This window comes from Rhodnius prolixus, unplaced genomic scaffold, assembly GCF_049639745.1.
Source record: "Rhodnius prolixus isolate KJV_2025 unplaced genomic scaffold, Rpr scaffold_1, whole genome shotgun sequence".
NCBI classification, from domain to species: domain Eukaryota; kingdom Metazoa; phylum Arthropoda; class Insecta; order Hemiptera; family Reduviidae; genus Rhodnius; species Rhodnius prolixus.
Window position 1 is genome coordinate 6115586 of NW_027411581.1, and position 15946 is coordinate 6131531.

General features: G+C 32.1%; 1 protein-coding gene across 9 annotated transcripts in view; it reads left to right on the forward strand.

Annotated features, from left to right (window-relative positions):
* Positions 1-15946, forward strand: part of LOC141453004 (uncharacterized) — a 40392-nt gene that overhangs the window by 7025 nt on the left and 17421 nt on the right. For all 9 annotated transcript variants that reach the window (XM_074125696.1, XM_074125680.1, XM_074125758.1 and 6 more), the window contains one exon: positions 7824-7992. The gene's annotated coding sequence lies outside the window, so the exon portion shown is untranslated. The remainder of the gene's footprint in view (positions 1-7823; positions 7993-15946) is intronic.

A 15946-nucleotide genomic window follows, 5' to 3' on the forward strand; every position in this document is an offset into this window, starting at 1 on the left:
TCGGTTCTCAGAACATAAATTTATTATACATATATTATATCACCATATGATGAACGTTCCCACGAATCGGTTTTATTATTTTATATATCTCCTATGTGTTATTCATTTACTTCTTTTTAGAAATTCTCTCGCAAGAGGAAGTGTGATAATCATGCAGATTTTATATTTCCCCTGGAAGTAGCATTATCACCGGGGGATGACCTTTCTGTTATCATCTGGTATCTTTTGATAAATGATTTTACGTGACCATGTCCTGAGTTCGCTTAAATTGTGTGTGTTTTTGTGTAGCCCGTACTACTCTAAAACAGAAAATAGTTCTTAGACAAAATCAGCGAAATGGAAGTGCCAGTTCGATAGTGCTGAATCGATTTTTCATTTTTTTGGAGATTTTTTTTTCGATTAAGCTGCATCATTTGTGTGCATTTATTGCTTCACTGACAGAGAGCAAGTACGTTTAAAGAACCTCTGTGCACCGGGCTAATGCCACTGAAATCTTTGACTATAACCGACTCTAATGACTTTCTTTTTTTTTTGAGTGCCATAGGAACATCAAGTGGCTGGGAACGGAGGTAGTAACGTGAGCCCCTAGTTATTTTGGCATCACTGGAAATGAGGAAAATTTTAATCTACTGTGTCATTCCAGTTTCAGAAATTTGTTTCTAGAACAATGTATTTAGACAGATCACAGTTCGTGCAGCAAACTGTCAGATCGATAAATCTTAAAAGATAACCAGAGGAAATTTTTGAAAAAAAAAAAAAATGTCTTGTACACCCATAAGAACTCGGAAGACATTTTTTTTACTTACTATAAACCTGGATAACATCACAAAAAGCTTTAACGGCAGTAATTCGTGTTGAAAGGTGTGGGGGAAAAAGTAAAAATAAAATCGACATCAAATCAAATACAACTGGTTTATCCTGTTTCTTATAAGTACTCCATCGACCTAAGCTCTGTGGTATCAATTTTACACGCATTGTTAACGTTGCCAAGTTTCTTAAAAAAAAAAAAAAATCTAAATCAGAGTTAAGAAGGCTGTGGAGGAAATTAGAGACGAGATTAACTCTCTCTTTCTTAAATATGATATGTGCACACAAATATAAATATCATAATCAAAATGAACATTTTGACACTTTAAATCTAAAACACTGCACTTTTTCTTTTTTTTTTACTTTCTCTTGAGTAAAAGCAAATTATTGCTAACGTGTTCAAATTTCGGGTGTTAGGTATTCATCGGAAATGCACTTTTTGTGAGTGTGAGTGTGTGTGTGTGTAGAAAGTGGATTTGACGTAGAAAATCTGAGAAATATATCTTTAAAATCAGGTTGAATACGTCTTTCAATTTGAAATGTGGTGGACAACTTTAGCCAAAGAGTGTGGAGCCCTGTCTGGTTTCCAGGGACTTAAACCCATTAAAGTAGGTGCTTTCTGGTTTGGGCGCACATTTCTAATTATCACCTGAAATAATTAGAAACTTTAAGAGAAAACTTCATTCACAAAAAAAAAACTAAAATCTATTGTTTTTAAACCCACCTGACATTCAAGCAACACTTTCCCGTACTACTGTTCTCAAGATGGTGACTTTTCTGAAATATTTAATTCTTAGTTACATCCTCGTGTTTTTCTAAGCCGTACATTACTTTGAAACCACCCTTTATAGATGGAAGACTACCATAACCCTTCCTCTAGTACTGCGTTAAAACCAATTTTCATTAAAATAAAAATGTTTCAATTATAAGCTGTAGTATCTTTTACACGTGTGAAAAAAAACATAAAAAGTGAAAATTTAGTTTAAAAAAGGGGGTTATTTCTAATGAGTATTTTTTCATATACGCCGCATTGCTTAAATATCGATGATTTTATTTATCGTAGCAGGTATTTTTTTCAGCTATTTTTGACGGCATACGGATTATCAATCATCAAAGGTTAATTTATCAATTTGGTTCAAGAGAATTGAACTTCCACGAAGATTCTGTCAAACACTATGCTTGCTGACTAAGTGTTGTGAAAGTTTGTTACAATAAATATGGATAAACAATAAAATGTGTTTGTAAAAATAGTTAAAAAAAAAAAAGAAGATAAAGAAACATAGTATGTATTTAAGGGTTCTTTGTTTTGTACATAAGTGATACTTTAGAATCGTAAAGTTGGAGTTGTATTTTGTAGTTGAAGGAGCGCTAGTTTAAAAAAGCAACACTGAAACTAGTAGTTCGTTTGTACTGAGAAATAATTATTTTTAAATTAAATATTTATAAACTGGGTTTCATGCCTTTGTTGCCATAAATCCTGGATAAAAAAAGGTTATATAAATATAAAGCCATTCGCTAAAACATTATGAACAACCAAATTAATTGCAATTCAGATACACCCATGTAAGTCACTCTGTAAATTAGACCAGATTCACTGATACAGCTGAATAAACCTCATCTAAATTATACAAAGTTTATAAGTATATAGCATGAGATTTAGCAAATTGCAAGAATTTACTAGCATGTTGCATAAACTTCACTTTTTAAAGTGTACTTGTAAGATTTTGCTTAATTACTTATTTATTTATTCAATAATTAGAATTCAAGTATATAAAAATTCAGTTTTAATATTATTTCCCAGCACAGATGAACAAGGATTATTGTCGCCAGTTTAAATTCGCTCCCCTTAAATACATACTAGTTTTAATTATATAGAGTCGAACCTTCCATAAAGGACACTCTCACTAGCGACCACTTCCATTTACGGGCCAGTTTTTGGATTGCCCCGTTTTACCCCTATGTACTTTCTATATAAAAGAACCTCCGTCTAACGGACACTCTACATAGCGACCGCGGACATTGATTTTTGGGGAACGGATTAAATGTTTCACCTCCCATCAATGACCACCTTTTTATTAAAAGTTTGTTTTGCGCGGTGATAAAAAGAATTATCCCCTCTCAAGTTTTTGGTTTTTTTTTTTCTGGTTTTTCCTAAAGTTTCCTATATAAGCTCTATACATCTTGTACCATTTTAATCATTTTTTAATATAACTTTGGACGAAAACAATATTATTTTTTCCAATTTGTCTCTCAAACGAAAGTGGTTCACTCTAGAAGAGAAAATAAATGTGTTGGAAGATTTTGCAAAAACCAAATCGAGCCAAAAGTCAACTTGCCGAAAGGTTTGTTCTATTTTTCTAATAATAGATGATAGTATGATGATAATTTTACCATAAATTATTATTGTTATGAATAAATGTGATGATTATTATAAAAATTATTAAATAAGTCAATAATATGTAGTTTTTTGATACATTTTTTTGGATAATTAAGAAAAACTTGACGCATATCGTATAGCTGCAATAATTATGCAATTATGTACGTTTTTAAATCTATTAATAATAAACAATTTTTAAATCGATGTTTGGAGAAAAAAAAACATATTTTTTCATTATGAAACTTGCCTAGACTTCTTCTAACGACCACCTCCAAAGAGCGGCCACTTTGCTGTTCCCCGTCAGTGTCCGATATTGAGAGGTTCGACTGTATTTTTTTTTTGTTTTTTTTTAATTGCCCTCTGATGACAGATGAATATCTGAAACCGAAAAGAAACTACAAAAACATACGTGTTACGGTGGTTAAAATCAACGATATTATACTGCACCGTGGGCTCAGTCCTAATTTTTAATCGTTTATTTATTTTTTTTTGTAATACATACTTGTATTATTTCAGGGTTAACTTTGTTTATGGTAGCTTATAATTTTGTATACTATTATACAATTTTGATGGGGTTTGTATACAAAAAATTTAAACATTTTTAAATATAATCGATAAAACATAATTCATTCTTCATAAAATCTTTTATTACTCTTATAGATTCATTTAGTTCGGTTACTGTCAATATATCGTTCAAAAATTAATTAGTGAATTGGGTTAAACTTTATAATTTGTATGATTTCAGTAAATCTCCTCCGCACTTATATTCATACACGCACTCCCTTCACACTTCTCTATTTTAAACTTATGATTTAAACTTATTCACACAGACGAATAGAAAAAAAAACGAAAAAAGAAAAGAATCGTCTGTATTATTTATTATAAACGAAAGTCGTGCGACGTGAGTACCATCAGAGAGGAGCTGCAGTACCCCGTTATCCGATAATAAAGTAGCACATTAAAAATCTATTCCTTTTGTGCATGGCTTAACAGCAGATAAACCTCCTTACTCCTCTCTTGGTTTATATCTCTTTTTGAATAAATATTATAAGCCCTTATATCTATTACGGTACAGTAAACTTGAGAATTATTTCCTGTTAGTTCTCTCTCTCTTTCTCTCTTTTTAGATATAAAAATATATGTAGGTTATATGGTATAGAATGAGCTGGAAGATTGGATACTTGTGGACGGGCTGGTGAGCACAAGTAATTATATTATTGATGTTCGATTTATTTTCAGTTCGATCTAGTTCTTGTATTAAATATATAAAGATCATCGAGTTTATTTCAAACTAATAAATATAGTGTTCGCTCTCCGTATTTAAACAAAATAAAGCATAACACCTCCTGTATTAGGCCAAGCAGGCTAACATTTGTTAAGTTGATCATTTTAGAAAGCCGAAAGGTCGACTTAAGAGTTCCTGTATGTGAAACAGTATTTGGTTTATCTAAATACTGGTACCGCCCAATACTATAGTAAGTCTTATTCTACCATATCTGACTAAATAAATTGACAGGTTTACCTAATGTTTTATACTTTATTTAAAATGTATTTTTGCCACTGTACTAGCTTAAACTTGCAAAGGTGATAGCCATAGAATAGTAAAAACAAAAAGGTACGGTTGGAAATGAAAAGAGACTAGGATAGTTGTGGTAATTGGTTTACTATCACCCATCACCAAGGAGGTCCAGTCTGGCTCTCTAGGTTTGGCATGCATTTCTGGCATGTTCCTTTCCATCTCGCGGAAAAGATGTGGAGAAAGAAGGAAGAAAGTAGAAGAAAATTATTCCTTGTTTTCAGACAAGCTTATCATCAGTACTATCAGAAACTAAGATGACTGATAAAATTCAAGGTTGGGGAATTCCTCGAAGAATATAGAACCAACACATACGAATCATAAGTATGTTTCAAGAAAGCGTATATGCAATTGTATGCTAATTAATGCGTGCCAAACTTTTTTAATGCATTGATGCGTTTATTTTTATTAATTTCCCACATATTATGGTTTATGAAAGAACAGTTATGGATAAGAAAGAAATACCCCAAGATGTTTCCTTAATTAGATGCAAAAAAAAAAATTTATGTTAGAAGACATTGCTGTATTCACGAACTTTTTTGCATCACTTAACGTAATGTTAAGTACTTTTTATTACTGTACTTCTTTTTTACTTATTTTCTTAGCGCTCCGATAAAGCTAATCTTGCTGGATCTTTCGGGTTCGATTACATACTGTGGAGGGGGAAGTATTGATGTTAAAGTCAAATGGTAACCTTAGACAGTTCATCTTTTATGTTATTTTTACTCCAACTAACTATACTTAATATTATCTTCTTGGTAAAAAAATAATTTTAAGAAAAGTGTAAGATCTGAAAATAAAGATGTTTATTTACATATTTTTTAAATAAATAAAAAACGGAAAATTTTTGTATATCAGTGCCAAAGAAATCTAAGTTAAAATGACTGGCTGTCCGCATCATACGAAAGATAGGGGAGTAAAAAACGTAATTATCTTTGCAGTACTGTACATTGAACAGAGAAGAATGTCGTGTAGGATGGGATGAGATATTAAAAGAAATTTGAGAAAGAAGGTAAGGGACAGTCTATTTGAGAATGGAGAAGAATTGCAGAGGAAAGAGAGGTCATAATAAATTCTTCTGGTGGCAAGTGGAGGAATATTGAGAGTGAGCTGTAGATCGGAATAAACCCTATAGGGTTTCTTTAGGGTGTTTTCAACATATCTATCCATCTTCAAAATAAACCCACTGAAGTGTTTAATTATTATTATTTAAAGTAAAGTTGAAGATTAGTTTTAAGTTTAAAAACACATATTACATGTAAGAAGTTTGGTTATTATTGGATGTTGTATTATTTATTTATTTTAGTACGAAATACATTTTTATAATTATATAAGGAATCTGAAGGTTTTATCGTTTCTTATTGTTTGTATTGTTTATATGTTTTTTTATAGTATAAAATGTAAATACTATGTGAAAATTCGCATATATGGTTCACAGCTGTTTTTGGGGAGAATATTTTACTTTGCCCTCACTACTGAAGAAAGTTAATTTATAGAACATAAATAAGTATTAGCCCCATATAAATTATAGATTAAAAACTGAACTAAGAAGAATAAATGCTTAAAAAAAAGAAAAGAAAAGAAATTCTAGAGTTTTTAATAATAAACAAAAAAAAAATAAAGGAATACCTCGATTTTTTAAAGGTCATTAAAGAAGTAGTCAAGAAATTTATGTTCTAAACAATAAGATATACAGAGTAGTTTGAAATTTAGCAAACTTTGTTATTAATTAATTATCTAGACGTAAGTTTAATTATATTCATGTACTTTCATACATTTTTTTTACAAAAAAATTTGAACTTTTATGTTTAATGTTAAATTAAAAAAACAACTTACCATGCTTTTTTAAAATAATAATTAAAAAACATACACTTTATTACAGTTGAACATGCTAGGGAATGAATTGTTTATAATGCGAAGAAGTCAAAATTAATGTAGCGAAAGCATACCAAGAAAATTATTATTTGCATTTTGAATAGTGAATTATTTTTAGCTACAATTTGCAACTTATTTGTTTTCATTTTCTCTTAATAGTTAATGTACTATTACGATGTCAATTTATATAAATAAAGTTTTTACCTGAAATTTTGGTTTTGAGAATCTGCGAATCAGAAAAAGTTTTTTGCTCTGAAAAAAAGAGCCTCTGTTTGTTTGGAGAGTTTAATCACACATAATAGTGATACACAGAACACATCATTCTGCTTCTACCAGTTTACACGGTAAAATCTTCGAACCGTGGGTATTCTGTATTTAATACACTGCCTTAACTGTTTTATCCAAGAAGGTTTGTGTTTTCTCAATGATCTGCCAGAATCCATTTTTCTCACTCTAGCAGTAATTCGACGCTAAAACAAAATCCAGTTTTGCTTTGAAGAAACAATTAAAAAAAAAAAATTTTTTTTCTTGTCGTTCAACGTATTTGTACATTAAATTGGAAGCATTCAAATGTTCCCCATTATCGTTGCAAAGTAGATCTTGAGAAATACATTCATTGTTGGGCACCATTTACGAGTACAGCTCGTAGTAGTGCAGCTACTAATTCCGATTGTATCCTCGTGCTTTTTCTAATTATTTGCCTTCGACCTTCGTAGGTGGTTTTATTTGTTTTTGCCACTTGATTCGACTATCACTTTTTATCGTCGAAACCACTCTTTGCACATTATATACGGAGGATTATGTCGTTATAAATTTCACTAGGATATTATACTTTTCTCTGCACTTCACAGTAAAGTAATGAGTATAAATTCTTTTGAATGCTCTTTACCAACTAACATTTCCAACAAAACAAACAAATTAACAGTTTAAACCCTAAACAAATACTTGTTTTCTGCTGATAACACGTGCATTGCCAAATTTAGATTCACTTATAGGCCAGCTAACTGATTGGTATTGCTAAAGACATCTTTTAGAAGGCAAGCGGAATCATATTTGTATAGCATTTAGGTGTCCAAATCAACAGCATTTATTATAGATGTCTAAATAACACTTTTAACTTTTTTTTAAAAATATATACATGGACTTTGCTTATTATTACTCTGAAAGTGGCTTATTTCTGTGTCTCAGGTGGAAATTCAGACCCAAGTATAGTGATGCTGCTGTTAGTTATCAGCTGGAGTGCGCCAACCAATCATCCAAGAGACAATATCCTAGCAGATACTTTGGATTCTCATTCGGTTCGTGGTAGCGGCAGTGTGGAGCTTACATAGAATCTCTGCCTACTGGAATAATGCAGGTATCATATCGTTTGATCTGTAAGCAAGAAAGGTAGGCTAGTTAGATAGCCTTTTTTAAATATTATTAGAGATAGGGGCCCAATAACTGCTAAAAATGGAGTTGTATTGTTACAGTTTATAGATATGAGTTTTGGTAGAAGTGCTGACTAAGCACATTTGGGTAAAAGAGCTAGAGTGTCGGGGAGGCAGTAGACGATGATTTATGTCAGTGTGCCCGATTCGCCATCTCTCGGTGTTCTAGTGCATTAGGGATGCAATCTGTAGGTGATTTGGAAGTCAGCAACATTTTGCAATATTGCTGGCAGACCGGAAGATTACTCCTAAATTATCGCAAAGAAGGGTCAAAACACTTACGCCTGCAGCGACCAAAGAAGGCATTCCTGTTAATCAGGCGTCGCTATTTAACGAGAGACAGATGTAATAATACTGCGAGTAGCAATTAGTATTATAGAAACATACATTTCATAGTCAAGAAACAGGGATTAATCAACAACCACAATCTAGGAGTCAGTGGTACAACTTTCAGATTAATTCATTAATCGATTTAGGTCAAACCTGGGGAGCTTAGTGAGAACATTGCTCCAGCATATGATTGCAGCCCATTAGCTAATTAAAAATACAGTTAAATATCAAACTATGCATTTTTAAATCAATAATTTCTTCGTCTTTGATTAAAAAATAGGATATCTCTTATAGTTTTTTTTGTTTAAAATCCAACTTAAACGGGTGAAAAAACTTTGAAAAATTAATTGAAGTAGTTCTTATACCACATGACTTAATGTAACTACTTTTGAACATTAAAACTGTCCGGTAGACATTAAAAGAAAAGGTTACTTTCTAATTGTTAAATTGTAAATGCTAAATAATGCAAAAACTTGAATATTCATTAAGTAAATAAAACTTTTTAATATTTATTTTACTTTTGTTGCTATTATAGAGGGGGAAGTTCTATGATCGTGCTAAGAACTGGCTCACAGGAAGTACACCTTTCGTGTATCAGCACATAGGACGGGTCCTATGTCCCGCCCTCTGACGTAACAGACAGAATAGGCGTATTGCACCAACTTTTCGTAGTTCTGGTTAAGGAAACCTCTTTGAGCCTTCTTCTTGAGCCAATGGTCTCTTGTAGACAGTCTAGCGGTTTAACACAAACAGGATGTAAGAGCGTTTCCTCTCTTCCTGTCAAAATATCCACCAGGTAACATAAACCTCCCTATGGAAGAATATTTTCGGAGCTGTTTGTGCCCTTTAAAAACGACGCAAGACTAGGTTATCTTTGTGGTAATGTTGTCGTACTCGTCAAGATCTACGGCCACTTAATTGACTGAATTGCTAGGAGATGTGCCATTTGTTTTGTCGAGCAAACGCTTGTATGATGGCTGGCATTAAAATTTCCAATCTTGTAATGGTAACCTGGTATGAGCGCATTTACTCGCCTGAATGACCCAACCTACCCAGAAGCCGAACACTCAATTTTGCCCCAAATTTAAGTAAACTGCATTCCAGATTAGAAATCTAATTCTTAATTCTGTTATAGTACCTGCTACAACATTAGCAGTCTTCGAGAAACCTGATTAGGAGGGAGTTATCGTCGAGGGAAGTAATAATGCAAAAAAGAAAAAATAATTAAATATTTATGTACATTTTACGTTATGTGCGGCTGGAATATATTAATTGAAACTAAATGTGCAAAAGTAATAAATTATTTAGCCTACCAAGAAGTAATATATTTCATTATGTACTCGCAAACACTTTACCCCATTCAGTGTTCTTAAATGTACACATAACTCATTAATGTGGTCTCTTAAAGTATTTTAATTAGTTTAAATAGATTAAAATAGTTTAATTACTATTTAGATAGCTGTTAGCAGCGCCTTTAAAGTGAAGTTCGTTAAGTAGTACTAAGGTACGGTCCGTTGTATGAATTACTGGCAAAAAAAAAAATAACCTAACTGGTGATTATATTTCTCTTAAGCACGGCAGTGAACTCCACGTTGCTGACAGCCTGGGTGTGAACTAAATGAACTCATTCTCTAGTTATTTGTTAAAAGTAGCTCCCAATATTAGTGATGATTTAAGTAATCCGGTCGTTTGTGGCCATTCAAAATAAATGGAAGTAATTCGGCCTATCTTATATCTTCAAGAGTTTTTGGGAGATTCTGTTTACGCTCGCACAGTTCGGATCTTACACTGAAGACAATCCTTTTTTTTCCGTTTTCAGAGTATCTCAAAACTTGTATTTCTGACGGAAATTCACAAATCTGCGCGATTGCAACATAGTTAGGAGTAAAAAAAAGAGTGCACTGTGGATTCTAATGAATCTCATTTAACAGCATCATTATGTAACTAAATTACAGGTGTAGCTAATCGGCCATCTGGCCTTGAGAGATTTATTAAAAACCAGAAAACATTAACGGATTTATTATACCACTTTTTAAAATTTAAATTTAAAATAAGTTAAAAATAAAATATATTACAAAAAAAAAAATTAAAATATTTTAATACACCGTTATTTATCTCCATCTAGTTCACCAAACAAAAACTTACGGTGTTTTGAAGCACTTGAGTTGTAAACCTCTTGAGTTGGTGGCGAATGTTGGGTGGATAATGTTTTATAGCCAACGGGAGAGAGATCAGTCTAGGGATATTAATCGTGAATGCGAGATAAGTTTGGTTTAAATAAAATGAAATATTTAATGCGGTTGGAAAAAACAAACTTTTTTTCTGTAAACACTTTTTTAGGATAAATTAGTGTCAAGTTTATTTTTAATTTTCATGGACTTTTTATTTTATTAAAGTTATCATTTTGTTGATGTTAAGTCGCTTAACTTCTGGTAAAGGAAATTCTTTGAAGTATATATTATTTTTAAATTAAATATAAAAATAGCAATGAATCGAATAGTATTATTATCGACATTGATTGCATTAGTTTGTCTTATTATATTAATATAATATGGGAGAAGTATGAGCATTATAAATTTTGTATTTGTTTGGCCAGCATTTATTGCGCGTTGCATTTATTGGTTTTATTAGAATTTAAAACCATTACCTCCATAAATTCTGATTTTGGGAGTGATGTACAGTTTGAGCACTCAGATACCTTTGCCCTCCAAATGACAAATATTCTTAAACGTTTAGTTACACTCGTTTAGTGGTTATGGTGAGGCATGTAGAGGATTCCTTCCAGGTGTAAAGAAAGAAATGTTGCCCCTTTGATCCCGTTGGTCATTTCTCATAGGACGATCAATTTCTATCGGCACGCATGCTCCAGAGACCAAAATACACTTAAAATCACTCTTCTTTAAGATAATGTCTCAAATAAAAGTACTAGGCATTTAAATAGGGGTAAATATATGGTTAATAGAAAATTGCTGTCCCAATAAATCCTAAACAATTTTAAAAATTTGAACAAACCATTGTTTTTTCAATTTTATTTAGAATTCCAGCAAAGCATTCTGTCTTCCAGGGCTACCAGTCTCCCTCCAAAAAAAAAAGTTACGTAAATTTTAGATGAGTTAAATACTGTTTTGAAGAAATTCGTTGAAATCATTTTTAAGAAAGCGCTAAGGTAGCCAGCCAATCATCTAGAAGTGAAGCTCTAAATTATGTATTGTGGTACTGAGTTCAGTTCTCGGTCTAATCTTTATGTTTTATTTAACGGTTAGTAAAAGGAATTTATAGTAAAATATGTTTTTGCTATCGCCTCTCTCCACTACACCTAGTCGGTAGTTGGTACAGTTCGTCTAAAATCAAAGAGGATATGACATAGGCTTGAAATACCCTACTGTATTGTTTAGTTCAAGTCCGGGATCTTTGGCTAGCTGTCTTGAGTACATTCGGTACTTCTGGTTATGTTCTTGTCATTTGTATCTTTGTCAGAGTGTAGATATCGAATGATATCTACTTAGAGAACATGATACTCTGAAAAGGGTGTTTTTCGATTCAGATTGAAGGATATCTGGTGGAATTGGTACCCATTGTTAGTGGGAAGGGATTACAGTGTCTTCAGTGAAGGTGGAGGATCTCCTGTAAGGTCAGCCGTGTTGGCAGTGCACAATACGATGCAAGAATACTTCCCTGCGGGACTCTCTAGTTTATCGGGAAGGAAAGTAACGGCATACATAATCGTACGTGATGTAAGATCCTGCATTTCCTGAGGAAGAAAGGGTGATATTGTCCAGCTGCTTTGTGCTCTTGCATAACGCAAGATGTTAGGACTTCCCCTTAATGAAATGCACATTATCAAGTAATAATAATAAAAAGTGAAGATTAGATATTTTCCATCGCTCTTTACGTAATATTAAGTTAGATATTAACTTATTAGATATTAAGATAATATTGCGAAAACTTGAGAGAATGAGGAGATTATGGTATCGAGTTTTTAGAAAATAATATTTTACTATTTTCACTTGCAAAACTAATGTAGGTTAATAAAAATAAAACAAGATTTTTACCAATAATAATAATAATGAAGTAAAAAGGGAAGGGATTAGCTATGAGGTTAGCATACTGGACTCCCACGCGGAGGTCCCGGGTTCGAATCCAGCAGCTGACCCTTAGATTTTCTCTTCCTAGGAGCTTCTTACAGCTCACTGTCCGGTGATGGACAGTGTTGTCTGTAACGAGAGAACACTGTCCGGAGGCCGGCAGTGCACTGGAAAAAGCTCCGGGTGCTAATGACCTCAGCTGTTGATGCGCCAAAAAAAAAAAAAAATAAAAAAAAAATAATAATGAAGTAAAAATTATCTTTACATTAAAATTCAAAAAGACATCTTCGTGAACGTAAAATCCGCTTTGGTCATCAGGTGTTGATGATGACAGTTGAGTGATGATGATGAGTGAACTACCTGTTGATTATTGGCACCGTTATGTTCCCATTTCATACCCGCTGGATATCATATCATTATAGTTGACAGGGTCCTTGTGAAACTAGCTTACTACAATAAAAGCAAACTAACAGCTTCCACTCACTGAAATTGTGCTTAACTTCAGCTTCCTTAAGTTGTGAATCCATTTTCTACGGGTTCAATTCTCAAGGTTTACTTCCAAGTTACGTACGACTTTTTACTGAATTTTTGTTGGTTTTAATATAATGAAAGTCATTTTGGATTTACCCGGGTAATAAATGATTTTCTATAACCTCCCTTTAAAATCATTTTCATGAAAATAAAGTTTAATTTCAAAAGCTATAAAAAAAAGTTCGAGATTCTAACTTAAGGTCAAGCTATATTCTTGATTCTAGGAAATTTTGTCAACATACTGAATACTACAATATTACACAGGTGTTAAACCCCCGAATAATTCAGTGAAATGGTCCTATAGAGGGGAACTTTAATCAGCATGTTCCCAAAATTACCATAACATGAATTTGGCTTGAAAAAAGTTTAAGGAAAATGGTTCCAACATTTCATGGGATTGGCTAATGGAACCGGTTTAAACGTCACAGCTAGTTTTCGTAAAGAAAAGGAGGAAAATTCACGAATTTAATCTTCATAGAAAAAATGTGTAGTGACTCAGCTCACTGGCTCTTTGAAAGCACTCTAAAACAAAAATCAATTTAGATAAATGAGCCTAATATTGGTTGTGGATCTACAATTAGGTGCATTTCAGTGTACTGTACCAGGATTTTGAAAAAAAAAAAAAAATTATTTTGAGAGATATTGATCGCTAAATTTATTTGAAATTCATAGAAGAACTTAACTGAATTAATAAAGTTTAAACTTGGGGCTATTTTTCATATTTTGAGTAATAATGTTTACTTATACACCTTACCATGTTCAAAAATCCACTTTTTTGGGGGACTCAGGAGAACTAAATAAGTGTATTTCCTGTGAAAATATATGTCCAAAAATTAGTGCGCTCCCAAAAAAAATAAATTAGAATTCCTAAATCACTTGATTAAATTTCAAGCTGACGTGATCAAACGTATAATATTTATTTAAATATTATAATACAAAAACAAAAATGTAAAATTATAATAAATAATTTGATATTCTTCAATCCAATTAAAAGAAAAAAAATTAGAATTTTTGTTTTCGTTCTATATCTGACCAGTCATTTTTAAAAAATAATATATGCCATAAATTTTGTATGATTTTGACACATGTCTTTACTCACTTGCTCTTGGGCAGCATTTAAATTAAAAATTATTGTAAAATCAGACAATTATAAAAATATGTTATAAATCAAAGATAACAATAATTGTAAGTGGTACCACAGCAGCCTTCAGTTAAGTGTGAATAACTAAAATATATATTTATAAATTCACAAAACAAAGAAATAGCTGCATACATAACTATATATCTAATTATATATTTGCATTCCGTTAATTTTATTTAAAGTAATTTATTGTTTATTACTTAAACGTAATCGATCTTAACTTATGTAAGTTTCAGTCAATAATCTGTTAAAAAACCTGCGCTAATTTTATAAGTCAATGTGCCAGCTGATAAAGAACAAAACAATAGTAAACAATTAGCACAGCTTCCCACTGCTGTTGCATTGAAAAATGTGGAACTTCGATGTTGATTAGTTGTACTCTCTTTGTAATGACAGTTCACAATACTTAGGGTAGATTAAATTCTCTTGGACAGAGACGGTTGTTGGTTGTACCATCTAACATAGTTCCGAAAAAGTGTAAAGAACCGACAAAGATCGAAGTGAGGAAAAGATACAATTCCTTTACTTTTTTTAAAAAAGTACCCCTAGAGGATGAAACAACTCATCCACATTCTTTAGGACAGTTTAAGGAAGAGAGGTGTTGGGTTAACTAGCACAAGGTGATCTCCCTCCATTTCCCACATTAAATATTCTGAACATAACGCTCTTAATAGAATTCCAAATAAGAGGGTTTATTCCCCTGCTACGCCTGGTATGTGCCCAGATTCTACAGGAAAGCACCAAAAAAGAGCGCTAGAGATACCCACTCCTTGAGGATCCTCCCCCGAATTAACTAGGCGTTCCTAGAAAAGTTCTAGGAAGAGATAGGAGCCAGTAATCACAGATAACTGTTTCCTTATGTCCTATGCCTCTCTAACTCTCTCTCCACAAATCCCTTTTTAATCTAATCCTTTTTTTGTGTCAATAAAATAATCTTTAGTATATTATCGACCACTTATGTTTTATTTCTGTGCTTAGTTGTCTTAGACACCTTAGATTTCTGGTGGGCTCAATGACCCGTAATGCTTATAAGGAGGACCTACGTAAACTTTTGCAAAATTGAATATGGACGGCTAAATGTTTAAAAGAGAAGAAATTTGTCTAATTACATACAACCAGTGATATGGAAAAATTTTTTGAGTTTCGAACAGATTTTTTAAAAAATATTTTCCAAGAAATATTTTACGAAATCTTTCATCCGAATGAATTGTAATAAAGCAAGTATGAGGTATTTGAAATGTAGGATGCAAGGTTGCTAAAAAGGGGCACCAGCGAGTGAAAGATAAATTATAATATGTTTTAGAAATAGTTATTTATTTTTTAAAATGATTATATTTTGGGTAGACCAGTAATTCCAGATTTAAGCTCGTGGAGTACCTGTAAAGTAATTTCTAAGGGCATATTATTCTGTTGTAAAAAAAAAAACACCACCATTTCTGGAAAGAAGTTTAGTAAAAATTTTACAAACATACATACCTACATATATGATGAACATACCTTCTTTGATGGCCTAATTATACGTTTCATTCCATAACTTGATCTCTGTAAATCTTTCAAAAAATTATAGCCACGGCAGCTGATCATGATATCCATAGTGTACTCGTCTACCATTCTCATTGAAAAAAAATTATTTATACCAGAGGGAGGTGCAGCTTCTATATTTTTATTTTTTATTAGGTAATCCCCATTCTGTCGCAGAATTTGAAATTTTGAAAATACACTTATATTATAATTATTATAAGCAAATTTACAGTTTTAAAGTTAGAAATTTCCAATATAATTCAGTAATTTGTA